This window comes from Sus scrofa, chromosome 4 (assembly GCF_054392235.1).
Source record: "Sus scrofa isolate SSC_HxYL_T2T_F1_AM1 chromosome 4, Sscrofa_HxYL_maternal_Yorkshire_Landrace_v2.0, whole genome shotgun sequence".
Lineage (NCBI taxonomy): Eukaryota > Metazoa > Chordata > Mammalia > Artiodactyla > Suidae > Sus > Sus scrofa.
Window position 1 is genome coordinate 74,613,886 of NC_139386.1, and position 16,743 is coordinate 74,630,628.

At 36.8% G+C, this 16,743-nt stretch overlaps 1 long non-coding RNA gene and 1 pseudogene across 4 annotated transcripts in view; one reads left to right on the forward strand and one right to left on the reverse strand.

Annotated features, from left to right (window-relative positions):
• The window catches only part of LOC146403863 (uncharacterized), a 411,127-nt pseudogene that overhangs the window by 294,903 nt on the left and 99,481 nt on the right, over positions 1-16,743 (forward strand). The gene's annotated exons all lie outside the window — the stretch shown is intronic.
• LOC146403865 (uncharacterized) overlaps positions 8,015-16,743 on the reverse strand; it is a 391,328-nt gene continuing 382,599 nt past the window's right edge. For 2 of the 3 annotated variants that reach the window (XR_014843736.1, XR_014843739.1), the window contains exons 5-7: positions 13,647-13,802; positions 11,622-11,726; positions 8,015-8,661 (exon numbers count right to left, since the gene is read on the reverse strand). This is a non-coding gene — a long non-coding RNA (uncharacterized LOC146403865). The remainder of the gene's footprint in view (positions 8,662-11,621; positions 11,727-13,646; positions 13,803-16,743) is intronic. The other variant, XR_014843732.1, reaches the window with a different exon arrangement.

Consider the following 16,743-nt stretch of genomic DNA (forward strand, 5'->3'; position numbering starts at 1 on the left):
TTTTAGAGCAGCATTTAACTAATGCAAATTTATGTGTGTTACACATAAAAAATTTTACATAAAGCTAAAGGTAATTTTAATAATACTAAAGTCCTTTTCAGATATATATTTTACAATTCTTAGTTGGCCGGCAGAATTCTCTCTTCTTCAAATTAGGTTCTACAGTTTTCTAATTTCAAGGTATCATCCATGTATTTTGTCAAAAAAAAATAGTTTAAGGGATTTTTTTTCCAAGTAGAGATAATAATATTTTGGTTTTGCTATTTGATATTATTTTCATTAGAAGAAATCAAAGTTTTATACCAATTAACATTTTTATAGAAAAAAATCTGCTTTATAAATCATCCTCATACATGCTTCTAGATTCTTTTACATAGATTAAAATGGAATTTTAAACCATATTAAATATTGATTATATTGTCTGAGATTATACATCGTAATTTAAAACTCTTTCCCCAAATCGTATGCAGAAAGCAGACAAAATGTAGGTAAAGAAAAGGCAAGTCAAAAATGGTCTGTGTTTCAGTTGTGCGTTTACACATAGCAATTTAAAAATACTAATTTTGTTCCATTTAATGGAAAAGAAATATTTCTTTTTCCTTCTTTGCCTAAAGGTCATCTATAATTGAGGACAAGTTAGCAAGAGTCCAGAGGCTGAGTGTAGCTTTGAAGTAGATGTCCAGCCTTTCTTAGTGCAAATCATTCTGCGGAGGATGGTAGGAGTCACATCAGTGAACCGGTTGCCTTCCTAAAGGTTATCAAGGCCCCCCTCTCCCCCTTCCTCTCCCCCCACCGCCTCCCCGACACCACCACCTTTGTGGGCACTTCGGTATTTCTGGAGCAGTTTGACTTTGGCAGAAATTATATTCAGGTACAATACGAAGCCTCAGACCTGTTCATCTTTATTTGTACTCAGTTACCCTGATTTTACTGAGACTCAGGGCATAGGCTTTCACCTCTGACCACCTTTATCAAAGCATTTCAAATATATACATAGAGCATGTGATATTTGATTTGGGATAAGCAGAATAGTCTCATTCTCCAAAAAGGATCAGAATTCCATTTATAAATCACTTCATAGGAAGCTTTCCTTCAAGTATTAAGGCAATAATATTGATACTATGGATATTCTTCTGAAATAAAAAGAAGCAAACTAAATACTCCAAATTAGAATAAATCCTGGAAAAATAAAAAATATGTATGTGTGTGTGTATATATATATATATATATATATATATATATATATATGTATAGACTCTAGGTACTTTTATGGAGTTCTTTGGAAATACTTTTATTATTACTTGTATTACAAATATTAATAAAAATGGGAAGAATGATTAACAGCATTCTAAATAGCCTTTTCCCAATTATTTAGATTACTTTGTACAATTTGAAAACTTGGCAGTAATTTTATCAAACATCTTATAAATCATTGTTAGAGTTCTGTTAAATGGTCATTTTGAATTACACTGGAACCAATTATTTTTATAATCAAATATTTCATCAATTATCAAATGCATTAATCTTTTATACCATTTAGATAAAAATAAGCCAGCTACTTCCAAAAACAGAGCTTCTTGTAAGTACTTTCGTGTGGCTAAGTTATGTTTCACATCACTCTGCACTTTTTTCTATCAAACAAACGTTATTTCACTGAAGGATTGTATGGCTTTAATTTCAATACCCAGACTAATCAAATAAATTTATATTTACAAAAACATCTTAAATACTGCTTAAATCTTAAAGAGGAGATGACAGCTATATATTTGCTTCCAAGTAATGTCTTCAAGTTATAAGGCAAATTCTTTTGGAGAAGAATAAATCCTCATGACAAGGTTACAGATACTTCCATTTCTTATGCGATGCCATCTTCTCACGAACTTTAGTACAGATAGACTAACTACCTCAATATCACTAAGTATAGACTTTTGTGGTATAAAATGAGTATTTACTATTGCAGACTAAAATAAAAATATCATTTTAATGTTACATACCTTTCTTTTGGAATAACTCCATTTCATTTGAGGGATTAATTCTGCAGCTTGTTTTAATAATTGCCTATATGTCTATACAATGTATGTGGTTAAGATAAAATAGAATCTGTGTCTATGGTGAATGGATTTGGCTCATAGACATAATTTTTGCCCTATTTCTTACAATTTGAATTTTTTGTATTCTATTTTATGCTATGAACACCTTTGTGGTAGCATTGCTAAACATCAAAATAAGTTTTTTATCTTCAATCAGTTATGTAAAAGCAGATCTCAGGGTACACAGGAAATAATTATATTTATAAATACCGTATATCATTCTATTTTTATGTAATTTTTGTTCCTAACATTTTGAAGAACAAATTCTTTTAACTTTCAAAAATCTGTCCACATAAAAACATCTGTTTATTTGTTTTTTTTTTTAATCATGGCTGGGATATTTTCTGCAGAGCTCTATCTCAAAATTTAACAAAGTATTAAAATTGAATAATATTAAATTTAATAATTGAGAGTACATTATCATTTTGAAAAATTCCCTGCATTTTCTATTCTCCAGTAAAATATTAGTTCATTTTTTATGGCGCAGTTATTAATCACCTTTGCCCACGTAGCCTGGTTGTCTATCATCATACAGTCTTAATACTTGCTTTCCTGAGAGAATCTGGTTCTCATGCTAAGAAATAGAAAAAGCTTGTGCACGTGACACTTTATCTCCAAGAAAAATAATTCTTGGTTTTCGCTGAATATCATTTATAAGGCAAGAGATGGTTAGGTTTTCCAAACGTGAACGGTAAGTGTCCACTTTCATAGCATTTTTAGTAAAAGAGGCAGTCTCACTTAGGGGGAAGGCCATTTTAATGTTAGGATCTCCTAGCAGGAAAAGAAGCTTGTCACATCTCTCTCTAATAGTGAAGGATTTCAGTTCCCCTTTAGGCAGACATTTGCACCTAGTATTTTCCAATTCTGTAATGCAAACATTCACAGAGAGGTTAAATACAATGTTGGCTTGGCAATATGTATGCAGAAAAGCTGCACGCGTTTTGCACAGGCTTCCTCGAATTTAACCCTGGGTCAACAGACATGTTTAAATGTGGACTTGAACATAAATGGTGCCTCGAAAAGAGAGTCAACCAGTGGGAAGTTTTTATAAAATGTCACAGTCGATGTACGAACAAGATCTCGAAAGGAAAAGAAAAAAAAAAGTGGGAAAGATGTTCCCAAATCCCTAGGTTGAACACATATTTCATCATTTTAATTTGATTACTATTCCAAATCACGAGGAGCCAAATTGGAGGTACCATGATCCACTAACATTTTCTTTTCTGCTTTCCTGATATGTTCTCTCCGTTTCCAACTCTTCTGTTTCCAGCCAGTTGTACCATATGAAACTGACAGCAATTGTTCTGATTCATGGTTTAGGAGGAGTAGCTGATTAATCCCATGTCAGCAGTCTTGACCCGACGTGGAAAATAGAACCTTAGACGGCCCACTCAGCAATATATCAGGCAGCAGAGTTGTGCGGCTTGCCTTGCTCTCAGATGTAATGAAAGTTTAGGGCAATGCTGAACAGTGATTTGATGCCCCCTCCCCCCTTTTAACCTAGGTTTCAAAAGAACATTCTGGCGCAGGGTGAGAAGGCAGTGGGGAGAAAGGGTGACCAATTAAGATTTTCTGGGACAAAATCTTGGTTTCAAAATATTTTATTTGTGTCCTCCAAGAAATGCTGTAAACATTTTTTTCCTTAAGCATAATTTACCGATTCAAAAAAAAAAAAAATAGTAACGGGTTGTATGTGTTTATCCTAAACCCTTACATTTTCAACCTTGGCATTTTTTTTCTTCCTCTTTGATGACTATAGAATGCCCTTCTTTCTGCCTTTTAGGCAGAGCTCCAGTTGTGCTTATTAGAAAACAATTGTAAAGAACTCCAAATTTCAGAATAATGTGTGGTAAGACACGTTCAATTTTAAAGACAATGTACATGTTATATTTTAAAAACACAAAAGACAAGCTTGGAGGAATCCAGTTAGTCCTAAAGATGGAAGTTTTCCACTAAAGCCTTAAACAAGGCATGCATTTCTACTATAAATTAGGCATAAACCTTAGTATTTTATATACAATCTTCAGAACTTAGAATTAAAATAAAGGGATAAAGTGGAATTACATGTTTTTCAAAGAGGACCACAGACACGAAGGGACGAATGTGCGAATTTTATTTACAACGATAAAGCAGATTGAAATGCCAAAGCAACTTGAAAATCTGTCAAATAATGCTAAATCTGAAAACACAGGGTGCTGGAAATGGTGGTCACAGAATACAAGTTGGATTTCATTACTGGAAGCCATGCATTACTAGTTAAAAAATGAAAAAAGAAAAAGAAAAGAAAGGAAAAAAGCCCCCCACAACACAGCTACCTAGCATAACTAGATAGAGCTGAAATGTGCTGAAATCTTCCCGTGCAAACCGCATAATAGCATTTGCAGTGGCCCCTTTCTGTCACCCACCGTAACCATCAAGCTGGATTCTGCTGCGGTCAGGTGCTCGGCCTCAGAGCTCTTAGGGTTGGCTGCAGAGAATTCCGAAGCAAGACACATTTGTACAATTTTTCCTTGGACAATAATAAATAGCACTTTGGGATACATTTAGAGTTTTTCCTCCATCAATTTGAAACAAAGTGTGCAGGATTTTCTTGTGCATCCTTCTAAAGAAAACATTTTATTTTGACCAGATCCTTCACCAGGAATGTGCAGCCCTTTGATCAAGTATCATTTGCATTTCTGTATGGGGCAGGGGTTTATGTTCTTTTCCTACATACTGTCTACTCCATGTATCATGCTGGTTCCTGTTAGTCAGCGTTTAAAACACTAGGTACCAAGTGTTGCCTAGTGAACAGAATCCATATGTATAAGCAGAAGACAATAGGATAGTGCAATTTAAAATTCAAAATTAATAGGTCCTTTGAATGGGACATATTTTTACTATGGGTGTTTTAAATAAGTATACGTTCAGATATACAATGCAATATTTTGGTTTTTAAATGCTGCATCTTCAGATGAGCCCTGTCTCATACATTAAAAAAAAAAAAAATGTAAAGCAGAACATGAAATGCTTCTCAAGGCTTTTCTTCAGAGCCACACACTCTGCACAGACTGTTAAGGTGTGTAGCATTAAAAAATAATAATAAAGCAAACTCTGTTACATTATGTAGCCCAAAGAGTTCTTAAACATGAAGCTCTGGTTTTACAAAAATGTAGCTTTGGGAGGATCAGTAAAGGCATTGCTTTGTCGACAAAAAATGGAAAGAATTTGTAAGTGCATGTATGTATGTATGTTAAATGATCTTTACATCAGTTTTTTTGTTTGTTTTTTGTTTTTTGTTTTGTTTTTAAGGAGGGCATCATTTTTTTTCTTTGTTTCACAGAGAAATGTTATGTTACGGTCCTTCCCTCAAAAAGCTGGTTAAAAAAAAAGTTTTTCCCTTTTCTGCAGATTTGAAGGCATCTTTTCATAAAGAAATGACCAAACCCTGTCTGCTTCATTTATCCATGTGTGGCTATTAAAATTGCCTGGATCTCAAAGACTTACAAACACCTTGCCAATAAAGTAGTAGATTAAACAACTGGCATTAAAAAAAAAAAAAAAAGATAACCAGTGAATTTCCTCATTAGCAGACAACTATTTGGGGTGCTTTCAGGCTTGGAGCTTTAATATTTGGCCACATTTTAAGTAGACAGGCTCTGGGTTTAATCAAAGAGTATATTATAGCAGACATGCAATGGTCATTCATTTTATCATTTTTAAGAAAAACATTTCAGTTTAACACAGTTTTTCCTAAAAGAACAACAGCTTTATTTACTAGGTTTCACTTGGCACTTTTTTTGGGAAAAATATGATTCAAGTTTGCATTCTGCAGCATTGTGGTAGCGTTCATCAAAAATAAAAGCTAAGCAGAATACAAATTACATATCTCTCCATCAGAGAGAGTTGAGGCTCCAATGTCAAGAATATATTATTGGAGGAGAGGCTTTTTGTGTCTTCACTAATCGGAGGGTTCTTTCTGCTTTTCCTCACCGACTGAACAAGGCAGCATGCTGTATCTATGAAGATGCTTGATGTTTCTTAGATAATGTGGTTTGGAAGATGCTGTTTGCAAGCTTATTTGCTTCTGTGTTGTGTTTATAAGCAGAAGAATATAATTCATTTCTGCCTATCTGCTAGACTGGACAAATCAAGGTGACAATCCGTGGTTAGCTCTGTCAGGCCCTTTGTCCTACGGCTGCTGTGAATGAAAGTACAATGGGAGCAAAGTGGAATATATAACAGTCCTGCTGCCTTGTTGTGACAGCCCAGTCCCACCACTGCAGTGTGTCAGCTCGTGTCTGTGTACGGGTAGCCAGTCCATAAGATGACAATGCAAATTGTGTGAAAAGTCTTCTATAAGATAACAAATCATGTTGGGGGTTGAGGGACGGGAGGAGAGGAAAAAGGGAGGTGGGACACATGTCTTAGAAAAATAATGATCCGTAAAAGGTTATATTTTTGGTACAGTGATTCCATTCAAATGCAGGGCCCTCATCCCAATTCCGGCATGTGTCTCAAAGACGCAGGTAGGCGCTTCTACTTAAATTTATCATACCATTTCTGTGTGCAAGTTTCTGCATTAATGTTACTTTTAGGGCTGTTTATATTTCATTTACGCATGCAATTAATCATCTTTACTGTGTTGATGCTACTGGCGTCAGCAGTGTGACTTAATTAAATTTGAAATTATAGTACAGTAAATACAGGCTTCCAACTAGCCGGTCCAAATTAAATGCTGTGGTCTATTTCTTACCCATGGTGTTTTCCAATTTAAGTGTTCATTTGAAAAGGTTACATTTCAGACTGAAATCAGGTTTCTTAAAAAAAAAAAAAAAAAAAAAAAAAAAAAAGAACACCCTTAGCTGTTGCTACTCCTATCTGGTTATCTCTATTTGCAGAATATAAGTGCACTGTCATCTGTATTTATTCCAGTACCTTTCCTAGCTATCTGACTAGATAACGAATATTCTTTAAAGAACGTTTTTGCCCCCTTTAGACATTTCCCTCAGCCCTGAGCCGCTTTAGAAAGGTCTCGCCTCCATTTTGTTTCAGGCTGGTAATCAAGCAATTAGCCCACAAAATGGAGCTTCTTCGCGCCGCTCTAGATTCTGGCTCTCAGATGGGTTGCTTCACCTGTGTGAAGGCTCAGGCAGAAGAGTTTACTGTTGATCTTGTGACATTGGCCTCTGAAGAATGTTCTGAGGATGTCAAAGGCATGACTCTGGCTTAGGAGGAACCTTAGGAGCTTGAGATCTTTGCAACAGAGGTGTCTCCCCGGTGTGAGACCTAGAGGTCCCGGCTCTTCTTACTCCATAAACAACTGAACTATTTATTCAGACATTCCGCTGTAAAGTGCCAGGCTCTAAAACACAGCTAACTTCTTTTCTTTAAATGTTTATAGTTTATGTATTACAGCCTTCTTCACATACTTCATAACATGTCTAGCAAGGTATCTGACCAGAAAGGCACGCACACTCCCATCACATATACAATACAGGGTTTGAATGCTAGGAAATTTGTCATCCGGAAAGAGCAGCACAGGACTTGTGTGTAAAAAGCACAAGCTCTTCTTCTCCTTTTTTTTTTTTTTTTTAATGCAGTGCTGCCTTGTCTGCACTTTTTGAAATTGCATATTTATCAGTTCATGAATTATTTATGAGATTGGAAGGGGGGGCGAAGGACTGAGAGGATGAGGATGAAGAGCATACAAAAAATAATATGCTTGAGATACGTGGGGTAGGAGATGCTTTTAATGTGAATGCCAGCAATTCTGCTCAAGAATTGCTGTATTTTGATCTTTTTTCTGTGTGTTTCGATTTGGTGTGGTTTATTGTGGTATTTACACATTGTTTTGCTATGGTGCCTACTTGCTTTCTGAGAAAATTGGGAAGAGTGCAGTTTGTTTAAAATTAGGTGAAATGGGGACAAAAATGGACAGAGCATTTCAAACACGTCCAAAGGGTAAGGTATTTAATAAATTTTAATCTTTTGTCTGTCAGCCTCTATTGTTGTCAAGGAAGAGCTGACAGATTGAGGATTAATGAAATGTTTCATAAATTAGAAATGAAACTATCAGCAGAATGTCCAAAGTAGGACTCAAACATTGTTTCAGCAAGAGCTTTGCACCAGTAGAATAACCCGTTCTTAGATCCAATCCCTTGCAGTCTCATGCGGGAGAAATAAACCTCCCACCTCCACCGGCTGAGAACATATATTCAGCTTCTTTCCTTAAAGAGATCAGTGTTTTCTATATGTTTTTAGTTGGATGATATTTTTCGCTTCTATTTCTCCCAAACTAAAAGCACAAGAAACAAGAAAATAAGCTTAGAAATGACTTTAAAACCAAGAACCTCCATGCTCAGAATTGCATTGGTGGGTGTAAACGAGACCATGGGTAGGGTAGCACCAAAGGTAATGCAAGATTCTAAATCTTCTGTTCCCAGAGCACCAGATGGGGGCACGCGTATGTTGAAGGAGGGCTCATGGGAAGCAAGGAGGTGGGTGTATTTAGGGCCAGGCTTTAACTTCCGATTATACTCCACAAGAACAACATCAGGATGAGCCACTAAATCTCCAGAACGAACCCTTCCTGTTAAAAAAAAAAGAGAGAGAGAGAGAGAGATGAATGGTCTAATGATAAATCATAAATACGGTGTTTCCTTAGTCTTAATTCCTGCAGAATTCCCCATATAAAGTATGCAACAGGAAACATCTTGGCCTAAAAGGATCACGGACATGTGAGGTGCTGGGCCTTGAAAATATGCTATGCTACAAAGAAAACTATTTTGCATGTCTGTTACATGACCTAACTCTCCATGATGGGTTCAAAAAAATCCTGATTTAGGTGTGAGCATGTTAAAGTTGAAACAGGAATGCTTTGATTTCTTCTTGTTGTTGGTCTATTCTTTGGACTCATTAGCTTTTCTGCACGATTGTTCCAAACACTCACTGAAGTTCCTTTCTTCCTATCGGCCATAGATAGATAATTTGAAAGTGGGCTGATAGAGTGTATAAAAATGTTTAGCCTAATCACTCCCTAATGACAGCGACTTATGTCCTTAGGGAAGTCGATTTGTTTCCTGGGTTTTAAAAGTAGATTATTTCCATGGTGCAGGCTTAGTGTAAGCTGTTGAGAAACCCCAGCACTGCACTTCAGCCTGAGTTTGGGACGTTCGCCAAGGGTAATCTGATTAAAAGGGCATTTTTTTTACAACATTGTGCTGCTTTGGAAATTCTGTGCTGCCCAATAGAGTGGGGGCCAAAAAAAAAAATTGCTTTTTGAAGACTAACTAGTTTTCTTGAGCACAATTAAAAGCCTGATGATTCTCTTCAACCTAAGTGCAATGGATAAACAAAATGTCCTTAGTGACACATCTGTCACCTACCACACGTCCTTTCATGATCTATTTAAGCAGCTGTTCAAGCTTGTTTTGCTTTGAGCCACGTGAACTTACAACATAGGTGCATCGCTCATTAGTCTGGTTCCAAAGAGAAGCGTGAAAACATTTCCAGTTCTAGTTTTGTTGCCGGGTGACTTACATTGCCGTCTGCACCAAGACCCAGTAACAATCGTGGTTACCTGAGAAGTTAGCAGCTCTAAGTTGTTAAAAGGTAATTATCATATCTCCAATCTTGGTTGTCTTTTAAAAGATGGAATATAATACTAATTAAATATGTCATGTTTGCACACACTGGAATGCACTCACAAGAAACTTTCTTGCATCACTTGTTGAGGTATGTTCATATTTTTTCCATGGGATCTCAGTAGGCAGTAAAGATAGAAAATGAAATCTGCTCCCATCTTCCTTGGTGTAGGATGGATAGTAAATTCATGGGAGGATTTGCACCCAGGTATTTGTATACACTGCTGGCAGGTGAATCCTTGGTTTCTGCTTCTACAGACTCCCTCCACTAATGGATCTTGTTCACATTTGTCTTTGTTGGAGGGAACTTTAATAATTTCCTTTGTTGGAGGAAACTTTAATAGTTTCCTTCCTTTCCCCAACAAGTTAAAGCTTTTCATAATAACTGAAACATAGTTGTGAGATACCATGACCCAGAGCTGAAAAGAAAAATAAGACGTGTTTTAATGCAATGTATGCTGGGTCAGCGCATGTGCCCAGCATTGAGTTAGTGCTATGCATGAACCAGTCCCTGCCCACGAGCTGACTGTATTCTACTGAGGTGGGGAGAGAGAGAGTGTGTGATTCGAGAGAAAGTGGTAAGCATTATGCTTCATCCAGAAGCCAGTTGATGAAGATCCACAGAGGAAGGAACAGAATTACTCCTTGAAAGAGACTGGCATTAGTCAACTAGAGGTTTTTGTTTTGTTTTTGTTTTTTTTTCCAAAAAGGTTTTTGTCTATCAGTAGAATGTTTTATAATCCCCAAATTTCCTTAGAACCATAAGAACTAGTGTCAAGGAAAGGACATAGACAATTTCATATATATGCTTCACAACATTAAGATCTCCTTGTTGTCTGGCAAGAGCTTTGGTATGATTTCATGGTCTCCTAAAACACGTTGGATTCTTCTACACTGTGTGTTTCTAAATTCTCAGGGCTACGTTTTCATGGAAATGAAGCCCTGAGCGTATCATTCTCAGTAAATATCAAACATGGTGCCATGTCTTAAAATATACTATCTAACTTTTGGTAATGTGGGGAGAATGTGCTGAAAACAACTCAAGTCAGAACAGGAACCCAGAGACACTGCACATCGAATCAGTCCTTTCCCCACGACAAGCATCGATTGCCTCTCTTTGTTAAAGATGACAGTTTTTCTTCTGAGCCATCTTTAACTTCCCGGGACTGCCGCTATAGAATGGCTCAGGGGTGCGTGATATGGTAGAGACAGGTTAATGACAAAATATGGTGTTTGCAAAGAAACTCTGCGATTATTAGGTCATGTTTCGGGAGAGTGGCCTTGTCGCGTCAGAGCAAAATTCCCATCTGTGCCAATGGGGTTGTCCTTATGGATGCAGGGGGCATTTTATGGTCTTTCTTCCCCCCCTGCAGAATAGAAAGGGTAATTTGATGCAGGCACATTAATATGAATGGCTTGGAGTTATAGGATAGAAGATTTTTTTTAAATACTAGCACCCACGTAAGCGTGTAGGGTGGAAACAGTGCTCCGGGGTGTCAGTGAGCCAAGCACATATTCCTGTGACCAGAGGGACAAAGAGGAATGATTTTATTCTGCAGAGGTATAGGTGAAAGTGAAGAGGTGTTTTCCTGATGTCTCTGTATTCAGTATTATTTTAGAAGGAATCCTTTGAAAACCTTCTAGGGAAAATTGGCCATGAGGAGACATAATTTGACATATCTGCCCATACAACCCTTTTTAGCATCAGTAAGGTTTGTTAACCAATTTTACCCTTGGAGTTCAATGGTCGATTTTTTTTTTTTTTTAATTTAGGTTTTGGATATCTCTTTAAGATTTTTGAATTTTGTGCCACTAAAAATGAGATATTCATGTCAGGGAGATGTCCTGCTGTTCTAGGGAAGGGAGGGGGACACCATTAAAAAAAAATCTTGATAATCAAGGCCACCTGTGATCCTGGGCTGCTTTCTGGAGCACAAAGGCACTGAGGAAAGCTGTTCTCCGAACCAAAGGGAAATTTCTCTGATCCACAAGACACTTCAGCCTCTTCCCACTAAGAAAAAAAGAAAATCATGCTACAGCAGGATCAGCTGCTTTCTGTTCCTTCCTTTAAAAAAAAAAAATCGAGGTGGTTGCTATTTAACACAAAGCCCTGTGACCTTAGTATCGTGGCTGCTTTGAAACACTGAGCTATTTAATGATGCAAATTACAAACAGAGGGAAAACATCAGAAGAGTCTGTCTGGAAATTAGCTTGTTGGACTGAAAATTAGCTTAATCGAACTTGCAGGACTCAGATTTTCTCTGCAGAAGACTGGCTTGGAGCTTTGGTCCATTTGCATTATCTTATACTCAGTAGAACTCTCGGAATTGTTGAAAATTAAAGACAGGAAAAACCTCTGTTCTCCTTGCATGGTTGAAATGACCAAATTGGCCTCTTGGATTTTTTTAGTAAGGGCCATAAGTTTTCCAAAGAAACATTCATTGCGTTAGACATTTGCAGAAAGTCAACCTAGAAAAATTAAATTAAGTTATAGCTATATTTCAACAGTCGCAAAAATGCTGAGTCAAATTATCCTTTCATCCTTAAGAACGAGGATGAATCCTATATGTGTTGATACATAATTATATTTTTCTTTGGTTTTAGGACATAGTAGCATAACAACATGACCCAGTTCATGCAGAGAGAATCCATGTAAACATTGAATCTAGTCAAAGACTTCAAAGACATACTTAAAACATAGGGCTACATTTGTGGCTTATGAATAATTCCGAAGGTCAAAAAAATGTATCATGTAGAGATGATAGCATCGGGTCATCAAGATCTATATTAAAACATCAGTTTTAATTTCAGGGAAGGACTCAACAACTTTAAAGCCATATTTTTATTTTCTAAGTGCTAGGAACAGAACTGTGGGCTGCTTTCTCTGAATAGTTTTGGAAATATTTGTGCTTTAACATTTTTTTTTTGATAGATGGGATGACTATGCTTTTTTTCTTTTTCTTTTTTTTTTAACAATACAAAAGGAGCAAAAGTCCTAAACCATTTACCAAGCAGATCTTCTGCTTTCTGTCCAGCCTGGCAATCAAACATCTCTATAACATGATGATACCTAGTACGGTATATCCCTCAGTTTAAAAGAATTCTGTAAGCAGTAAAAGAATAACTTTATAAAGTATTCTCATGCCCTAAAATGTAAAAAAAAAAAAAAAAAAAAAAAAGTTTAATTTGAGAAATGTTCAGAATATAGCTGAAAGCAAGATAATAGCACAGAAACAGTGAAGAGAAATTCACTGCTACTCTTTGGATATCATAATAAAATAATATTGATGACTTTAGGCAGAATTCATCAAAATGAGATGCTAAATATTTTTATCATTTTTTTATTTTTTAAAAAGTAAAATATGTCATTCTTTGTTATATGTGAACTTTAAATTTTAATGAAAATCTCTGGTAATAGTTTCTGGATTTCTATTGAGACTACTGACAGTTCATAAATGTCAAATTTAGTTATTAGGAGCATATTGTAATTTCTAACTTTCTACAAGGTAGTAACATTATCTCTGCAACTATTTTGAAACAACTGAGGTTGTATTAAAAACTTAGTTAATTTTTTTAAGTTGACTATTTTTCCTTAATGAAATAGCCCTTAGACTTCTGCAAAACGACAGTATCAATAGCACCAGGTCACCAACTTATTTAATTGTGATATTCAGGTCCATCATAGATAAAGTAATGACAATTCTATTATTAAGTGATTTTTGCAAACTAAACAGTAGATATTATTGCTTTGTTTGATGTGTTGAATGAAATGCATTAGCTGTCATTAAAGGCTTATAAAATTGCATTTTACAAATTAATGAACAAATTTTTATTCAAAAAAAGATGAGCAGATGAGCAAAAAAAAAGTGACACTGTCAACATCTTCAGTCTGTGTTTAAATAGCATCTAATATCTGGGGTTATTTATTTACCTTGATGTCTTTAAAGTGATAGACAAGAGAGCAGTGGTCCTCTAAGAAAATAGAATGTGAAACTGTGTTCTTAAGTCTCTGGATTTCTGTGATATGCGCAATCCACTGTTTCTCGATGGCACACATCAGTGCTTTCTGGTTTCATTCTCTATAACTCTGATAAACAGCCAGTTTAAAAAAACAAAAACAGTTATTTAAACAATATAATTTTTGTCACTGTGAAAATACATTTAAGAGAAGATAAGGTGTTTTTTCTTTCATTATCCTTCAGGGTCAGTTTTCATAGTGCTCCTCAAATTTGGGAGCTTGGGTCTAACCAACTTTTATTTTGTAATCCCAACAATTTTCTGAAAATTTTTCCCCTCTAGAGGGAAGTTACCCAAGATTCCTTCTCTTTTATTCCTCAAGGCCTATCCTTTGCTTCACCTCTCCAACTGTCTGACTAGGTGAATGCTACATTGTCACCTGGCTCACTCTTTAAATGCCTTGCTCTCATCTAAGTGGTCTAATACACCAGCCTTAGGTCTTACCATCCCTGGGGATCCCGAGGCTGAAAGCATGGTGGATATGCCAACAGAGGGCCTCTGAAGCACAAAGTCCTCTTTATTCTATGAGATATGGTTCCCACTGTGAAATTCACAGGACTAATAAAATTTTGTTATTATTCTATGTGGTGGGCCTTGATTCTTCTTCCATTTGAAGAGTAAAGCCCCACCTTTTTGACTCAACGCTTATATCTGAAATACAGTTAAAAATCTTGGAATAAAGCTGATTGTAATGAGTAAACCAGAGCATAACACTAAAATCTCAAAAAAAAAAAAAAAAAAAAAAAAAAAAGAGTAAAGCCCCACCAAGACTTAAAAGTATCCAATATGGAACATTTGTTTAGAGTCTAAGCTAATTATGAAGCTTAATATGTTTACATCAAAAGTATACACTGGTATACATTTAAGATACATTATCATATATAAGAATACATACTATAAAATATAACAAACACCATACACATTGATATATTTAGACCACATTCATATATATGTATATAGACCTTTCTAGGTGGCAAATAAATTTGTTTAGTTTGTGCTATTTCCAAGAAAGGTCCTGTGTGCCGTAAAACTGCAAATGATTTGTAGGTAATGTACATATTTACAACAGGAATTTTATTTTATTTATTTGCCTTAAAAGCTCATACTAGTGGTTAGCTTTGAACATTCACGTTGATAGTTTCTGAGATCCTCCCTGGAAGGTGGGAAATGGAGGGGGATGGGTTAGGACCCGCTCCTGTCCCTCTGTGCGGAGCAGCAGCTTCCCTAAGTAGGACGTGACACAGCCGTGCGGAGCCCAGGCTGTGGACAGCTCCTCCGTGGAGAAGAAGCTTAGGGAGGCAGTTCTTCGCTCGCACCCCCTCCCTCCGTCCCCTGGCTATGTTTAGCAATCTGAGCTCTGAATGTGCGCTGCGATGTCTGACATGCTTGCAGCAGAGCCTGCTGGAAGAAACAATGTGGTGTGCCTGTGCAGGGTGGGAGGGGACAGGAAGATCTGAGGCAGAGATGGGTGGCAGGCAGGGACACGGGACACGGAGGAGGCTTATCTCCTCCCACTAGATCGCCCTGGATCGCAAGGCCGAGAATAGAACCGCCTATTAATACAAGCAAATCCTATTTAAACGCATTGCCTTCCTGCACGACTAAGGCTGTGGACTTCAGGTATATGACTTCTCTTATCATTGCCTTAGGTGGATTTCAAAAGCCGGGAGCCCACCAACAGTTTTTCCCTCTCTCTTACAGAATTGCTTTTTCTCTCAGAAGCTTCCCCGGGTTTACTTACTCTACCACCACCAACGGGTCATTTGTGTTTCTGGCACACTATGGTCATTACATAAGGGTAAATATTGTTAACAGCAAGAATAGGAATTTGGAATTCACCAGCATGTAAAATTAATGCTTTCCTTTCTGCTAGAACCATGAAAGCTCGAGAAGCCTATATAAAAAGTGCTACAGAATTGTCAGCAGCGTGACTGCAATCGGCAGCCTCTTCATTTGGCAAAGTAAACATTTAAGAAGTCATTAGCAAAGAAAATACTGCTTATTGGAAGGTAGATAGATGACACTGGAGTTAAACAAAGTCTGTATATTCTAAACTTTTAACTTTACACCATGCAGTTTCCTGAGTAATAACTCTCATGTAGCATCTTCTCATTTTCTCGGCTCAAGCATCACTCAGACTTGCTCAGTGGCAGGGAGTTCACTGAGTGTACACTTACACCCTTCAGGAAAAGATCTGATGGGAGGCAGACAGCCAGCAAGAACTTCAAGGATTTGGCAAAAGCAGGGATGTCTCTTAACCTATCCCAAATCCTCATTTTTTGAACATGTAAAATTTCAGTCACTTAAAAAAAATAAATTTAATTATGTGTAGTTCAGAACTTTCTTCACAGTACTGGTACTAGAAATAGTTTAAGAACAAACTGTTCTAGGTTTTATTTTTACTGGATCTGTAGGTAAGACTGCCAAAACTGTCACTTAAAAGATGTTGTTTGCAACCAGATTTTGGAATCCTTGTTTCTGGTTCAGAACTTTGAAAATTGCAGTCAAATGTTTGGATACTTGTTCATTTATGTAGATCAAAATTCCAGGATGTCCAAGGCATTCTTATCTCAAAATGGAATAACAATAACAATAATAATAATAGAAAGGAGAAAGGCAGGAATGACAGTGGAAAAGCAATTGCATGAGAAAAGTTATAAACATGGTGATTTGACCTACTTCCAAATGTCCCCTTTCTAACTGTCGACTCTTCACAAAGACAAAATCAGCTTCCTCATGGAGTAACATGATTTCTTGTTCATGACACCCTAGAACTCCAGAAAGGAAAGACCTCTGGGGTTACCTTGACATCCTCTGCCACTGCAAGCTTGACTCAGGGCCTCCTGGATGCATCTGTGACGCATCAAGCCAGGTTCCGATGTTAACAATGTTAACGTAGCTCCCGAGATTAGGAAGCGAAAGATTTCTTCTACAAAGTAGGTTTAATAGCTCCCATTTCCAGATTACTCTATCACAGCCTCCAGTTCTACCTTCCTCCTGTTCTTGCCTCC